General features: G+C 42.7%; 1 protein-coding gene and 1 pseudogene across 2 annotated transcripts in view; one reads left to right on the forward strand and one right to left on the reverse strand.

The window, feature by feature from the left end:
* Positions 1 to 16,843, reverse strand: part of LOC131503223 (PABIR family member 2) — a 204,211-nt gene that overhangs the window by 98,096 nt on the left and 89,272 nt on the right. The window lies entirely within an intron of this gene.
* Positions 15,209 to 15,596, forward strand: LOC131502977 (large ribosomal subunit protein eL32-like; annotated as a pseudogene).

The following is a 16,843-nucleotide window of genomic DNA, read 5'->3' on the forward strand; positions in this document are numbered from 1 at the left end:
TATTATTCCCTTTTTATAGATAAGGAAACTAGGGGTCAGAGGTTAAGTCACTTGGCTAAGGTCACCCAGCCAGCAAATGATAGAGCTGAAGTGAAGACCCAGGTCTGCCCGATGCCAGAGTGTGCCATCTTAGCTACTCTGTCACCTGGCTCGTCACATCACCTTCCAATATACTCTGGAGCTGTTGAGCTCCAGAGGGGAAGCTCTCTCCAGTAGGGGGAGAGGAAAAGAGAAACAAGGACGCCCTCAAATGTTAGCCATTTCCTGGTCTCCGGAAGGGCTTCTGTATGAGCCAGCATTCTAAAAAGGGAAAACACCTTTCCCGATCCCTATGGCACTTGTGTGAGGCCTCTCAAGAAAATTACACAGTTCAAGGCTTGCAAAATCTGTTTTATATGTGGGGCGTTGGCTGTAATACTAGACTTTTCATTTGGCTGCCTTAATTAAGGCCAATAGCCAAGTGTCTCTGCACTGCACTTTTAATTAGAACAGGGCACAGACATGGTGATGCGGAGGGCCATTTGAGAAGTCGCTATTTAGTTGCTTTAGTCGTGGCTATTTCTTCCCTTCTTAAAGTCAGTAGGAATCAAGCCTAATAGAAAAGTGTAAAGGATGCCAGTGCCCAGAGGTCAACCCCTTCATTGTACAGGTGAACGTACTGAATTTCAAGGGCCTAAGACTTCCCCAGAGTCATATGAGCAGATTGGGGGAAGATTTGTAAGCAGTCTCCTGTGACCAGGCCACAAAAATTCTGCATGTCAAGGGGTCACTTCCTCTTCTCAGGGCCTAAAATTGTATTAGCTGCTCTTTTGTTAGGGCATCATTGTTGTTTTCACAGGCTCCCTGGGAAGCTGGAAATTATTCTACCTTGAAGGAACCCACCTGAATTCTTCAGTGGCCGTTAACAGAGTTAAATAACCAAACCACAGTCCCTCAGGCTGTCACAATACTGTATGTGATGAGGAATCAAATGAGTAGTAAATGCTCCGGTCATTAAGAGGAGGAGATCCTCTTGGGAAGAGGTAATTGAGGAAATGAGGCTGCCTTAAGGATAATAAGAGAGAAGGGAGATGCTGTTCCAAGCAAGGGGGATAGATTGAGCTAAAGTACAGACGTAGAATGTACGTCAGTTACTATTTATTAAGCTCCTACTCTGTGCCAGGTCCTAGAGATATATCCATTTAGGAGTGTCTCTGCAAAGGACCACAAATTTAAAAGAAAGTGAGCATTCAACCCACTGGGGGCAGAGGAGTAGATGAAATGAACTTCTGAAGTTAAAAACAAAAATAAAAGAAGGCAAATACTATGAAATGACAATAATGAGAATGGGAATGAAGAAGGCAAAGATGAAATAAGATGACAATGAATGGAAGCCCCATGAATGCAGAGAAGTTTTGTTCTACTCACTAACGACTCCATTGTTCCAAGCGCAGTACCTAGGACACAGCAGGAACTCATAAAAATATTTGTTGAGAAAAAAATGAACGTAACAGCAGCAGCAGCAACATCATCATTATCCTCATATTCAGAACCAGGTGGCTCAGCAAAAGATCATGGAGAAAGGACTCCAATTACAATTTTTTTAATGATTATTTATTTTTGAGAGAGAGACAGACAGACAGACAGAGCACAAGCAGGGGAGAGGCAGAGACAGAGAGAGAGAAACACAATCCAAAGCAGGCTCCAGTCTCTGAGCTGTCAGTGCAGAGCCCAACGTGGGGCTCGAACCCACAAACTGTAAGTTCATGACCTTAGCCAAAGTTGGACTCTTAACCAACTGAGCCACCCAGGCACCCTCAATTCCAATTTTTTACTCAGTTCCTTCTCCTTTTGGGGCATTTAATTTCCCAATGTGTGCAGAACGGTGCTTTTTTTCTCAGATTTTTATTTTAAAAACATTACATAAAGGATGTTGTGTCCTCATTGCATTGTATCAGAAGACACATTATGTAAGTTTGCTCGACTGTTGGTGATGTTAGGCTTGTAATTTCAAAGGGGAAAAGATAATTTCACAATGGAGAAATCAGGCAGACACCAACATACACAAGAAATCAAACTAACATACCCTCATGCCCTAGCATTTCAGCATATATTGATGGCCATTGCTTGAATCCATTATTAAGGTGGTGGTTGCAAAATGGTGACCTCCTAATTCTGTGATTCCTTCTATATTTGTTGGCATTCTTCTGGGCAAAGTGATTTTTTAAAATTTTTCAATGTTTATTTATTTTTGAGACAGAGAAAGAGAGAATGAGGACATGAGCAAGGGAGGAGCAGAGAGAGAAGGAGATACAGAATCCGAAGCTGGCTCTAGGTTCTGAGCTGTCAGCACAGAGCCGGACATGGAGCCTGAACTCGCAAACCATGAGATCATGACCTGAGCCCAAGTCGGATGCTTAACTGACTGAGCCACTCAGGCACCCCTGGGCAAAATGATTTTTAAAGTCCTCTCTGACCCAGATGTTCTGTGCTTCTATCATTGAACCTGATTTAATTTATCTGGTAGCAGGGACATTGGAGAGTAGTAGGGCCATTGACTAATGAAGCTCTTCACAGAACAGTTGGATGGGGCACAGAGCCCAGGCTGCTGAGCCAATGAGGGAGGCAAGCAAGGTCAGATGGATTTTGAGGTGCTCAAGGAAGAAGGAAGAACCATTTGGCCAAATGACTCCTCTTGTCTTGATCAGAGTTACTGAAGACTGGCCTTGCCATAGGTGACTCACATGCTGCCTCCCGATCTGCTCTTGACTCTAGGATGTAAGCTACTCAGATGGCCCAAGAAAAAGTGTGACATATATCTTTGTAAAGTCAAACTCAGACAGTAAACGAAGATACAGTAAAAGGGCATATGACCTCTTCAATTGTGACAAGAGTCATTTTCATCCTTGTCTAGTTCATAAGTAGGAGAGAAAAGCCCAGGAAATATGCACAGTATTATTTTGTGTGTGATTTACTTGTTCAGTTTCTACACTCTCTTCTTCCTTTCCTCCATTTCTAGAATTTTCCATGAAGTCCTAGTACACTAAGAAAAATCAAGGGGTACATTAGCTTCAAAGTTTTCATTCTTCCTCTGATTGAAGCTGTAAAATTGATTCTTGGGGTGTGTGTTCAGCAGTGAAATGGGATTTGGCTTAGTTCAGTGGGCCCTGGAATCATCCCAGAACTTCCATGGCCATTTCTCGCACCACCTGCAGAGATCCTAGAGATGTCAGCTAGAGCACCCTTTCCCCATCATCGCAGGTCTGCCCACCTTCCATCGTAAACAGCAAAAATGGGGAGGTTAGTTACACAAGCTGGTTCAGATGGGCCCACTCAGAGGAGTCTAGAATCTAGGTTCCTCTTCTAGAAGAAATTCTAGTCTGTTCTCACCACTTGATGGCACAAAGATCTGAGTGCCACAAATCTTTTCCACCAAGGATTGCCAGAGGTTTGCAAACAGTGGCCTTGTCTCATTTATCTTTCTCTGCTTCCCATCACAGACTAATTCAGCCCAGATTAAAAACAGATGATAGGGCTGGCTTTTGGTGAAGTCAGAGATAGGGTTCTTCCAGAGTCCTGCCCATAACACTGAGCCCAAATGTAGAGTGTCTATGTGATTTGCAAAGTACTGCAAAACCATCCATGGTAGCTTTTGTGGCAAGAGGCTTGGAAGGATGCTTATTCTCTCATTAAAAGTCTCCTGCTTCTGTAGCTTCCACAAGTCAACACGGGCTTTGTGCCCAACCCTTCTTGGTGCTCACATCAGTCTGTGTGGGTACCATGTTTAAGGCCTGAAAATTGAGTTGGGCATCTGCAATAGTGTTGGCCTAGATCTGAAGGGAAAGTGAATTTGGCATGCCCACTACATGCAAGGTGACAGAGGCCCTTTGTACACTGCCTGTCTGGACTGACCTGGGTTGAGATGCCCAGTAAGAAAGTTAGAGAGTGGTCTTTTGTCAGCATGATGAGAAGCTGGCCACATCAGAGGATGATCAATCTTGGACTAGAATTGGGCAGAAGGGTGGAGTGGGAGAAAAGGACTAAGGATGGGACTTCTATACAACACCTAAGAAGCCTTACCAATAGTGCAAATTGAGTTCCAAGGGAAAGGAGCCCACCTTACTAGGAATTTTCCCCCATCACCCTCAACAAAAGAAGGATTCCTTTTTGTATACTTCAGCCTGATCCCCAACTACATGAAGGCAAATGAATGTCCCTCCAAAGCTTCTCATGGGAACTCAGAATCTGGCATCATTCAGGAACTGAGAGAGTTCTAGGGATTAAATCTCATTATCTCCTCAATAGCCAGAATGTTATCCAATGTTCTACCATTAAAAAACAAAACAAAACAAAACAAAACACCACTGTAGTTGGTCTCTGCTTTGATCTAGTATTTTCTCATTTCTTATACTCTTGCTACCAACAAACTGAAAATCTCAGCATTTTCCCCACTTACATTCTAGGGAGACAAGTTGTATGTCCTAGCTACTCCCCATTGCCCTATTGAGTACTTTTTTCTTGCTAGGCCACTTCATACATAGGTCATCCATCAGCTGATACATCGACTGTCCTTGGGTCAGGTACCCATCCATGACCTAAGAAGTCACCATTCCATTTTTGAAGAATAGTCCAGGGCCATTTTCTTCAGCAAGGGAGTGTGGACCATGTAGTTTCCCTTAGAAGGAAATGGTGGAGAGGCCGACTGTAATTGGCATGTCTGCTCTAAGATTTCTAACGGCATAATGGCTGAGGAAGAGATAATGAAGGCCCTATCGGACACCCTTTGCATCAGAGTGTGTGATAGTCACCGATTGCAGCTTTGCCCAAAGCTGGCCCTAGGCATATCCCTCGAATCCCATAGAGTATACAGAGGGCCATTAGTGACGTGGACTATGTAGGAGAAAGACAGTTTCACCAGAGTTTTCTACTGATGGCAGAAGGTAGTAGTGGAGATTAAATGGCTTTTCTTGGGGCGCCTGGGTGGCGCAGTCGGTTAAGCGTCCGACTTCAGCTAGGTCACGACCTCGCGGTCCGTGAGTTCGAGCCCCGCGTCGGGCTCTGGGCTGATGGCTCGGAGCCTGGAGCCTGTTTCCGATTCTGTGTCTCCCTCTCTCTCTGCCCCTCCCCCGTTCATGCTCTGTCTCTCTCTGTCCCAAAAATAAATAAAAAACGTTGAAAAAAAAAAATTAAATGGCTTTTCTTATCTTGGAAGGCTGCCTAGCCCCTCCAGAGGGCCTCAGCAGAACAGCTGTCATTCTCTACAGAGCAGTAACTTTGGCCCCGCTGAGTGAGTGGCCACGTGTCATGTGCCCTTCCTGAGGAACATGCTCCAACTTGTGTCCCCTGCTATATTTGAGCTATTGAAAGTCCCAGCAGGAGCTAAACACCTGCAGCACTGAGTGGTAACCCAGATCGTTACTTTTACTGGGCCAAGCACTAGAGACACAGGAATCCCTTCTCAGATTCCTCACCCCAGTGCCACCAACCTTTCTCTTAGGTTAGTTCCAAAAATAGTGCCCATGTGGGGCCACAGGCTGGTGGGTAAGGGGATGTAAAACATGGAAATACATGTAATATAGCAGGCGGGATGAAATGGAATCGTTCCCTTTTTGGGTCAGGACTGGGAAAATATTGATTATTTCATGTGAATGGAAAAAACTGTCTTGAATCTAGTACCTGATAGAAGAACAGATTAAGGTCTTCTGAGAAGAACTCAAGCTCGGACTTAAAAGCCAATTTTCCAAAAACACAGGGCTCACCAGGCTGCTTCAAGTCAGGGGAGTCTGTACACATCCCCTTTGACAAGGAAAATTCAACATGTTGTACATTTGGTCCTGTGGGGAAGAGGGAGGTAGACGACGGCAGCTCTCTTGCACTCTAAAGGCTTGTGTCCCTTATCAGGGCTTGTAGCCGGTCTTTTTCCCTGCCTGGTAGCTAAGGAGTCATTTTGAGACAGACATCTGTTCAGCCATCTGAAAGCCCCAGACAGAAGACCGAGACATTCATTTTCCTTTACTCATAATGCAGAGGCCAGAGAGGACTGATTTGGTGGCAGCGTTCCATCCTGACCTGGATTGCAGCTGATCTGGGAAGAATAATCCAGGATGACACTTAGGCACTATCCAAACGGTCTTGAATTACCAAGCAAGTCCCAAAAGCCAGCTAGGAGAATACTTTGGAACCTGAAATGGATGTAAGCCGAGAGGTCCTTAATCGGAGGTCTGCTGTTGATGAGGTTACAATGTGGTGAAGTGGAAGAATGCTCATCCAAGAATCAGGACATCTGGGTCCTGGCCCACAACTAACTCACTGCATGACCTTGAGCAAATCCATCTCTTTCTCTGAGCCTCTCTGTTCCCCATCTGTGCAACTCAGGGTAGAACTAGATGCGTTAGGAGTTCCTTTCCAGCCCTGTCTTCCTATGGTTTGAAGATAGGAAAGTTGGTGGCCAAGAGTATCTCTTGCAGGGTACGATGCCAAACCCAGGGTATACAAAGGTGGTTTACTTTTTATTGAATATTAAATAAACAAAGAAAAATCCTTTTCTCTGGTTCAACATCTCCCTTCACCTCAGCCAGCCATCTCGTTTGGCACAGGGAGGACTAGGTGAGAGAATGACAAGTACTCAGTATGAGCCCTGCCTGCTGCTGGACCAAGTGCCACTTCCAGGACCCCAATTGCAGCTTGGCCCTTGCCCTTTTTCTTCTTCAGCATGACCAAGAATCCTGGTTTTTAGTCTTCATCTTAGAAACCGATGGGATGAACTAATCCCAATAACAAATTGGGCAATAATTCAAGAAGAAATGATAGCCTACTCTCCCAGAGGGCTTACAATGTAATAGGGGGATAATTACAAATCACAAAGATTTCCCAGTGCCCCTCTAATTTTATGCCACTCTTAAGAGTGATGTATCAACAGAAAGAGATCATGAAAGGAATATTAGCATTAAGATTCTGTCACAGATCAGTCATGGGAATAGCTAGATAGAAACAAAGTGCGAATTCAAAATCATTTACAAAGCCTAAGGAAAATGTGTGTTATGCTTTTCTCATCTGAAATCATCTGAAGAGTGACCATAAACTTCTTGTCAAATCAAAACTCTCCCTTTACCCCTGTCAAAGGTAGAAAAGGTCTTTCTAGTTTCTTTCAGACCATCAGTGGAGTCTGTCTTAGGGGGTAGATTTAAAGTCTTCTGGGAAGTTCATTGCTCAATATATGATGTGAGAGTCTACTGGTTGCTAGAGTTAATGTAGCTGCTTTAGCTGGCTAGGTTATGCCCCCTTTCCTCCTCTCACTCTTGGACAAAGTGTGATGTAGTGGAACGAGTGCTGGACTTGGGCTTGTGCCTTAGTGGAATTTATTTAACTTCATCAAGTTTCACTTTCCTGATCTGTACAATGAGGGGAATAATAGCTACTTACCTCATAATTTTGTTTGAGGACTAAATGAGATAATGCATATATAAAGCACCTAGCATAGTGCCTGTTGGGCACACTGTCGATTCTCAATACACAGTAGTTATTATTAGTTTTAGAGAGGCCTCACAGTGGGGCTGTGTGATAGCTCTGGGCACTTGGAGGTAAGCCTGTGGACTACTGAAAGTAGTTGTGAGGAGAGAAACAGAAGACAGGAAGAGAAGTGAAGGGGCCAAGCAGAAACTTCTCTTGTTTCCTAATGGCCAGCCCTGACTCCAGGAAACAAGTTTAGAAGAAAGGGCTCCCCCAGTCGTCTCTGTAAATGTGGCCAGAGCGGACCATTTTCCCTCCTGCTCTAAGAGTGCACGAGAACATCTGCTAAACCTGCCGTTTTCCCCCAACTCGGACATTTTCCACTCATTTGACTCACAGAAATCAGAGATGAGATTTTTTAGGGTTTTTTTTTTTATAGCAAATCCAAGTGTTTTGTCAGTCATGCTTAAGGGGGTATAGCCTTTCAGACGCTGAGCAAGTCTGTAACAGACAACACGGCAAAGAGTGTCAATCCTCCCGTTCCCACTTTGTCAAATGATGTGGTGCTGTGTGATGCTGTGATATGAATCATTCAGGCAGCTGCCATACTGCATTAATTGCAGAGGAGCTGGATTCCATACAAGGTGTTCCCAAAGGTTCATTACTAAATACTCCTCCAGCAGTTCTTTGAAAGGTTGCATTGGGTGACAAGGACACTAAATCCTTCTATGCGTTAGAGCTCCAAGAAAGGACAACTGGAAATTACACCATGGTTTTCCTCTCTTTTCTTTCCAGAAGAGAAAACATAATTACTCACTTGGGCCATTCCCACCCTCTCCTTGATGTTTTCTGGCTTTGAAGGCACTTAAGTTGCTGTTCCCTCGCGTTCAAAGTCTTACACCACAATTTCTTTATGAAAACAATATGTCTTTTAAATTAATGATAAATCAAAGTGAATATGTCACTGGAAGATCATTCTTGTGTAAAGTATCCAGAATTAAAAAGAGTCCAATCACCTCTAACCTCACCCCAATCTCATATCTTAAATTTCAAGCTACTTGGAGACCATCTCCACTCAGATGTTACACCATTACGTCCCACTCCCTACGCCCCAAACCAAATGTTTCACCTTTGCTCCGAAGCATCTCCTTTTCCTACTTTTTTTTCATTTCTGGTGAGGGCACTACGTACGATGACTCAAACAGCCAGGCCTCGAAACCTTGGGCTCATCCTAGATTTCTCTCTTTCCTTCATCTGCCCTTTCACAGATGACTAAGTTCTGGTTGTTCTGCTTCATGACTTGCCTTTAAATCAGCCTCTGAGTTGCCTACGCCCCTCTGTTGCCACTGCCACAGCTCTGCCCAAAATTCCAGAAGGGTTGCCCTATTGCTCATTGTATTGAATCTAAATTGACCTATCATTCAGGAACCTTACATTATTTCAGAACGAACCCATAGCTCCGGCCAGGGCTCCATCCTCCTTGTATCGGTATGAACCACAAACCACATTCACTCCTGCTTCCGGGCCTGTGTTTGTTTTTGTGCCCACCTTCTATCGCCCCGAATTTACACATCTTCGTATCTCTGAGGGCCTCTGACAAGGTCCGCTTCCTCCAGCAAGCTCTCCCTGACTTATCTAGCATATATGCACTACCCTCTGTGCCTGTTGCCTCCACCATGATATTTTAGCAAATAGTCAGATGATATAAAGGAAAAAATATTGAAAGAGTCAGGAAACCTGGGTGCTAGTCCCGGCCTTGCTTTTGACTCAATATGCGACATTGGACATTGGGCAGTCACTCCCCTTTGGGTGTTGGTGTTCTCCTAAGCAAAATTAGAGAGTGAACCACAACACTGTTTCTCAGGTACAGGTTATTTGCACAGCACCTTCACATTTGCTGTACCTGCAATCAGTCTCTACTTTTATTTAAGTAGAAGTTTCCTATCTTTCTTTTTGATTGAAATACATTTTTCTGGGAAGCCTGGGTGGCTCATTCGGTTGAGTGTCCGACTTCAGCCCAGGTCATGATCTTGTGGTTTGTGAGTTCGAGACCCGTGTCAGGCTCTGTGCTTGGAGCCTGGAGCCTGCTTCTGATTCTGTGTCTCCCTGTCTCTCTGCTCCTCCCCTGTTCACGCTCTGTTTCTCTCTCTCTCTCTCTCTCTCTCTCTCAAAAATAAACATTAAAAACAATTTAAAAAAAAGAAATACATTTTTCATTGTGGTAAAACATATAGAACATAAACTTTACCGTTTTAATAATTTTTAAGTGTCCAGTTAAGTGACATTAAGTACATTCACACTATTGTGCAATCATCACCACCATCCGTCTCCAGAACTCTCTCCCAAATATTGCAACACTGGAAGTCCATACACGTTAAACAATAATTCACCATTTCCTCTTTCCCTAGTCCCTAGCAACCACTATTCTACTTTCTGTCTCTCTGAGAGTATTCTAGGTACCTCATATAAGTGGAATCATAGAGCAACTGTTTATTTTGTCTCTGGCTTATTTCATTTAGCATAGTGTCTTCAAGGTTCATCCATGCTGTAGCATGTGTCAGAATCATGTACATTTTTCATAAAAGGAAATGATCACATCTGTGAAGTCATGATTTTATGGAATGGCTATATATTTTTCTAATATACATTAAGATAAATATGTAACAATAAAAATAAAGTTTGTGTGCCTGAGTCCCGTCAGTAGTGTGTGCCTCGTTTTCAGGGAACACCTGACTCAATCATCTTCACAGGCTTATCAAGCACGAAAAATATATGCCTCGGGGCAGCAATGGCTTTCAAACATGGCTGATTATCAGGAGGCTTCAAGTGGTTTTGAGAACAGACCTGAGGCCTATCCCAGACCTACTGAATCAGAATCTCTGGGGATGGCCTGGGAGTCTGTGTGTGAACAAGCTCCTGAGGTGTTCACGATGATTAGTCAGGTTTGGGGGCACTACCCCACAACTGACTTGAAGGCAGGGTGCCAGGTCTATGCCACTTTTTAAAAATCTTTTAAAAATTTATTCATTTTGAGAGAGAATGAATGGGGGAGGGGGGGAGAGAGACAGAGAGAGAAAGAGAGAGAGAGAGAGAGAGAGAGAGAGAGAGAGAATCCCAAGAAGGCTCTGTGCTGTCAGCACAGAGCCTGATGCAGGGCTTGAACTCACGAACTGTGAGACCATGACCTAAGCTGAAACCAAGAGTCGGATACTTAATTAACTGAGCCACCCAGATGCCCCTATCTATGCCTCTTTTACGTTTCCAATTGCACAGTGCTGGTCACAGAGGTCAAACTCAAAAATATCATATTGGCTGATAAATTGAGAACTTCCAGAAATAGAAAAGAGATGGAATTTTAAATTAACTTTTTTCTTTTCAGCAGTGTGTCCCCCCCCCAACTAGTTGCTCTGTAAAAGAGGCATAATGACACCCTACCTTATGGGGTAGCTGTGACTCAAATTGGATAATATGTGGGAAAGCAATGACTGTTACAAAAATTTCTTGTACACTTCTTCTGAGCCCAGCATCATGCCAAGGGCTATGGAAGACAGACAAGAAGTTTAAAACATGATTCCTGTTCTCACAGAGCTCAGGATCTGCTCGAGGAAACCAAACTAACCCAGATGGAACAAGTGAGAAGCAAGGACTTCCGAGTGGGGCAGAAATTCAAGCCAGGTGCTCTCTGGGAAGGCTTCATGGGCAAGGCTTGAGCTGAGCCCTGAAGGAAAAACAGAACTTAGAGACAGAGAGAGACAGAAGAGGCCAGAACATTCCAAGAGCAGGGAATGGCATCAGACGTGGCTGAGGCGGTTACCCATGTGGTATATTTGAGTTGGCCCAATAAGACTCGTCTCATCACACAACGCCCCAAAATAACATTGGAAATTTGACTGTTTAGAATTCTGTTCCTTATGATGGCTCTTCTGGAAATGCAAACACACCTGGGCTAGTTTGTATATGACCTCACTTACACCTTAGTGTGCATTAGTTAAATCAGAATGCTTTCTCCTCAACATCTGGACGAGATGGGTGGGCTGAGGGATGGGACTCTGATTGGTGGAGGCTCAGGAAAGGGTCATTTTGGAGCCCCAGGAACAGTTCCAGCTGGGAATCCAGAAAGCGGTGCGGGGGCCCAGGGAGGGCAGCAGGTATCAAGGCTCTAAACTGCCAATGACAATGTCATTGTGAACACAAGGAAGGAGACAAGTCCTAACCAGAATCAATTTCAAATAATTTCTTCTGTTGATGTGTTTAGAGGCCTTTGCAAACCAGGTTAACTTACAGATTTCTATTAGAAAAGCATCAAGCTTCCACGCTGAACAAATGATGGGTACACATGGGTTATTTCATTTGATGGGTGTTTGGGAAGAGGGACTGTGACAGGCATGGAGATGTGGTTCTTTGGAAACAGGCCTGTAACAGGCTCTCTTGGTCATTTCATACCCAGGCTCTCCCTCCCAGCCCCTTTGCAGTTTGACTCTTGGGCTTGACCTCAGGTTGGAAAAAAGTTTCCTTTGCAAAGACTATGTATTTTTTTTTTTTTTTGTCTCCCAGCATCTGCTGCTCTCAGCAGAGCTGGTTTCTTGAATAGCTGCGATTAAAGACAGAGGCCCTTTCTCTTCCTTCTCTGGGCTGTGAGGAAGCTGGTTTCCCACATAGGGCTGCACTTGGGGCATCTCTTCCTGGTCAGCCCTCCATTCTCTGAGGCCATTACACCAGTTAATCCAGCCAGCCAGCTAGCCAGCCTTGGAAGGTTTGGCTTGGAAGGTCCCAAGTAACTTAGGCAAAGATATTTAGAAAAAATGTCTACAAAACTTGACTCTGGGGCTTCAGGAATGAGTCTATGACAGTGAATCCTGTCCACCTTTTTAAAATTTTACTACTTTCCTCACAGAGCCAGTACACATCCTGCCTGTGGGACATTTTTGTTTTCCCTACTCCAATTAGGCATGTCCATAATCAATCACTGAGTTAATTCAAACTATTCCTTCAGAGCTCACAATGTGCTAAGCTTTATATTGGAAAGAGGAAGTGAAAGGCAAGGCTATATATTCAGAGAAAACATATCCTCTCCCTACACAACACACATACACAAAACATAGTTAGTTCCCAAGAGGAGACAGTAGAAGGTTAAAGTCAAAATTACTGCAGGGGAAGAGCAATCAGTGTCAACAGAATTTGGAAAAGGAACAGTGAAATTCAGGAGGGGGAAGTGGTCTAGTAAGGCTTCCAATAGGAAGTGGCTGTGAGCTAGACTTGGACAGATAAGCCACATTTAGAAAATATATTGACATAAGTTTTATCATCCTATCACCCTTGCCTGAAAAATCTCAAACAATTCCTCCAGAATCACAGCCTGGCATTCAAGGCTGTTAGTCATATGGCTCCACTTCCCTAGTAACTCCTAATGTTCTGCTACACAGGATTCCTCACCCACCCCCATTTACATTTGGTCTCTTGAGCACCCCCACATGTCTATACCTTGGCTTTCTCTGTGTTCCACCTTCACTCCTTCCCTCCCCTCCAATTCTCCAATGTCACCTATTCCTCATCAAGTTCAAAATCACTTCACCCTTGACTCATCCCTGCCAACACACATCCAGTTATGTCTCCCTCCCCTGAAATTCCTCGACACGTAAGGCATGTCTCTCATCCGATACACCACATCTAAACCACTTGCTAGAAGAGTTAACAGTAGTATATTATGGGATGCAGCAAAAGCAGTCCTAGTGGGATTCGTAGTGATTTATTCCTACATTAAGGAAGAAGAAACAGCTCAAATAGACAACCTAACTTTACACCTCAAGGAACTGGAAGAAAAAACAACAAACTAAGTGCAAAATCAGTAGAAGGAAGGAAATAACAAAGATCAGAGCAGAAATAAATGAAATAAAGACTAAAAAGACAATAGAAAAGATCTGTGAAATTAAGAGCAGCTTTTTAAAAAGATAAATAAAACAGACAAACCTTTAGTTAGACTTACCAAGAAAAAAGGAGAGAGGACTCAAATATATAAACATAAATGAAACAAGAAACATTAGAAATGATACCACAGAAATGCAAAGAATCATAAAAGACTACAATGGGTAACTATGAAACAATAAATTGTGCAACCTAGAAGAAATGAATAAATTCCTAGAAATATACAGCCTACAAAGACTGAATCATAAAGAAATAGACAATCTAAACAGATGGATTACTAGTAAGGAATCCATAATCAAAAACCTCACAACAAAGAAAACTCCAGGACCAGATGGTGTCAGGGGTGAATTCTATAAAAAGCTTAAAGAATTAATAACAATCCTTCTCAAACTCTTCTAAAAAATGGAAGAGGATGGGGCGCCTGGGTGGCGCAGTCGGTTAAGCGTCCGACTTCAGCCAGGTCACGATCTCGCGGTCCGTGAGTTCGAGCCCCGCGTCGGGCTCTGGGCTGATGGCTCGGAGCCTGGAGCCTGTTTCCGATTCTGTGTCTCCCTCTCTCTCTGCCCCTCCCCCGTTCATGCTCTGTCTCTCTGTCCCAAAAATAAATAAATAAAAAAAAAGTTGAAAAAAAAAAAAAAATTAAAAAAAAAAAAATAAAAAAAAAAATAAAAAATGGAAGAGGAAGGAACACTTCTAGCTAGACTCATTTTACGAGGTCAGCATTACCTTGATACCAAAACCAGACAAAGACACCAGAGGAAAAAAAATAAGCCAATATTCCTCATGAACATAAATGTAAAAATCCTCAACAAAATATCATCAAACTGAATTCAACCGTACATTAAGAGGATAATATACCATGATCAAGTGGGGTTTATTCCAGGGATGCAAGGATGTTTCAATATCCACAAATAAATCAATGAGATACACCACATTAATAAAATGAAGGATAAAAATCATATGATTATCTCAATAGATGCAGAAAATGCATTTGACAAAATTTAACATCCATTCATGATAAAACAAGACACTCAAAAAAACAGGTAGAGAGGGAATATACCTCAACATAATAAAGGCTACATATGACAAGCCTACCACCAGTATCATATTCAATGTGAAAAGCTAAAAACTTTTCCTCTAAGATCAGGAACAAGACAAAGATGCCCACTCTCACCACTTTTATTCAACACTGTACTGGAAGTCCTAGCCACAGCAATTAGACAAGAAAAAGAAATAAAAGACATCCAAATTGGAAAAGAGAAAGACTTTTTCTATTTGCAGAAGACATGATATTATACATGGAAAATGCAAAGATTCTACCAAAGAAGCTGTCAGAACTAATAAACAAGTTCAATAAACTTTCAGGGTACAAAATCAATATACAAAAATCAGTTGCAGTTCTATATGCTAAAAATGAACAGAAAGAGAAATCGAGAAAATAATCCTGCTTGCAATTGCATCAAAAAGAATAAAACACCTAGGAATAAATTTAACCAAGGAGGTGAAAGATCTGTAAACTGAAAATTATGACACTGATGAAAGAAACTGAAGATGACACAAATAAATAAGATACTCTGTGCTCATAGATGAGAAGAATTAATACTGTTAAAATGTCCATGCCACACAAAGCAATCTCCAGATTCAATGCAATCCCTATCAAAATTCTACCAGCATTTTTCACATAAATAAAATAAAACAATCTTAAAATTTATATGGAACCACAAAAGACCCAGAAGAGCCAAAGTAAGTTTGAGAAAAAAGAATAAAGTTGGAGGCATTACACTTCCTGATTCTAAGCTATGTTACAGAGCTATAGTTATCAAGACAGTATGACCTTGGCACTGCACTGCCTGCAGAGATGTCTGCCCTCAGACTTCTGGTGAAGCCCAAAATCATTAAAAAGAGAACCAAGAAGTTCATTTCGCACCAGTCAAAATTAAACACCAAGTGGCAGAAACCCAGAGGCATTGACAATAGAGTGCACAGAAGACTCAAGGGCCAGATCCTGATGCCCAACATTTGGTTATGAGAGCAACAAGAAAACAAGGCACATGCTGCTCAGTGGCTTCCAGAAATTCCTAGCCCACAACGTCAAGGAGCTTGAAATGCTGCTGATGTGCAACAAATCTTACTGTGCAGAGACTGCTCACAATGTGTCCTCCAAAGCCACTGTGTAAAGGGCAGCCCAGCTGGCCATCTGAGTCACCAATCCCAATGCCAGGCTGCACAGTGGAGAAAATTACTAGACAGACAGCTTATGTGCACATTGCATTTGTGTTAATAAAACTACAAAAAGAAACCCAGTATGGTATTTACATTAAAACACATATAGGTCAATGAAACTGAATAGAGAGCCCAGTAATAAACTCATACATATATGATCAATCAATCTATGACAAAGGGGTCAAGAATACACAGTGGGGAAAGGATAGTCTCTTCAATAAATGGTGTTGAGAGGGGTGCCTGGGTGGCTCAGTCGGTTAAGCAGCGGACTTCAGCTCAGGTCATGATCTCACGCTTTGTGAGTTTGAGCCCCGCATTGGGCTTTGTCCTGACAGCTTAGAGCCCGGAGCCTGCTTCCGATTCTGTGTCTCCCTCTTTCTCTGTCCTTTCCCCACTCTCTCTCTCTCTCTCTCTCTCTGTCCTTTCCCTGCTCTCTGTCTCTCTCTCTTTCTCTCAAAAATAAAGATTAAAGAAAAAATGAAAATAAAAAAATAAATGGTGTTGAGAAAACCGGACAGCCATATGCAAATAATGAAACTGGACCTTTACACTATACACAAAAATCAACTCAAAATAAATTAAAGACTTGAACATAAGACCTGAAACCCTAAAACTCCTAGAAGAAAACAGAAAAAGTTCCTTGACGTCAGTCTTGGCAATAATTTTTTTAGATTTGACACCAAAAGCAAAGGCAATAAAAGCAAAAACAAATAAGTGGGACTTCACCAAACTAAAAAGCTTTAGCACAGCAAAGGAATCCATCAACAAAATGAAAATAAACCTACCGAATGAGAGAAAATGTTTGCAAATCATATCTGATAAAGGGTTAATAACCAATATATAAACAGAACTCTCATGGCTCTATAGCAAAAAACCAATCTGCATTTAAAAACAGGCAGAGCAACTAAATAGACATTTTCCCAAAGAAGACATACAAGTGGCCCAATAGGTACATGAAAAGGTGCTCAACATCACTAACCGTCAGGGAAATGCAAGTCAAAACCATAATCAGATATCACCTCACACCTGTTGGAATAGCTATCATCAAAAAGATGAGGGGCGCCTGGGTGGTTCAGTTGGTTAAGTGTCTGACTCTTGATTTCGACTCAGGTCATGATCTCACAGATCATGAGATAGAGCCCCGCATTGGGCTCTGCCCTGACACTGCAGAGCCTGCTTGGGATTTCCCTCTCTCCCTCTCTCTCTGCCTCTCCTCTGCTTGCACGTGCACATACTTGCTTGCTCTCTCTCTCTCTCAAAAACAAATAAA

The sequence above is a fragment of the Neofelis nebulosa genome, chromosome X, assembly GCF_028018385.1.
Source record: "Neofelis nebulosa isolate mNeoNeb1 chromosome X, mNeoNeb1.pri, whole genome shotgun sequence".
NCBI classification, from domain to species: Eukaryota; Metazoa; Chordata; class Mammalia; order Carnivora; family Felidae; genus Neofelis; species Neofelis nebulosa.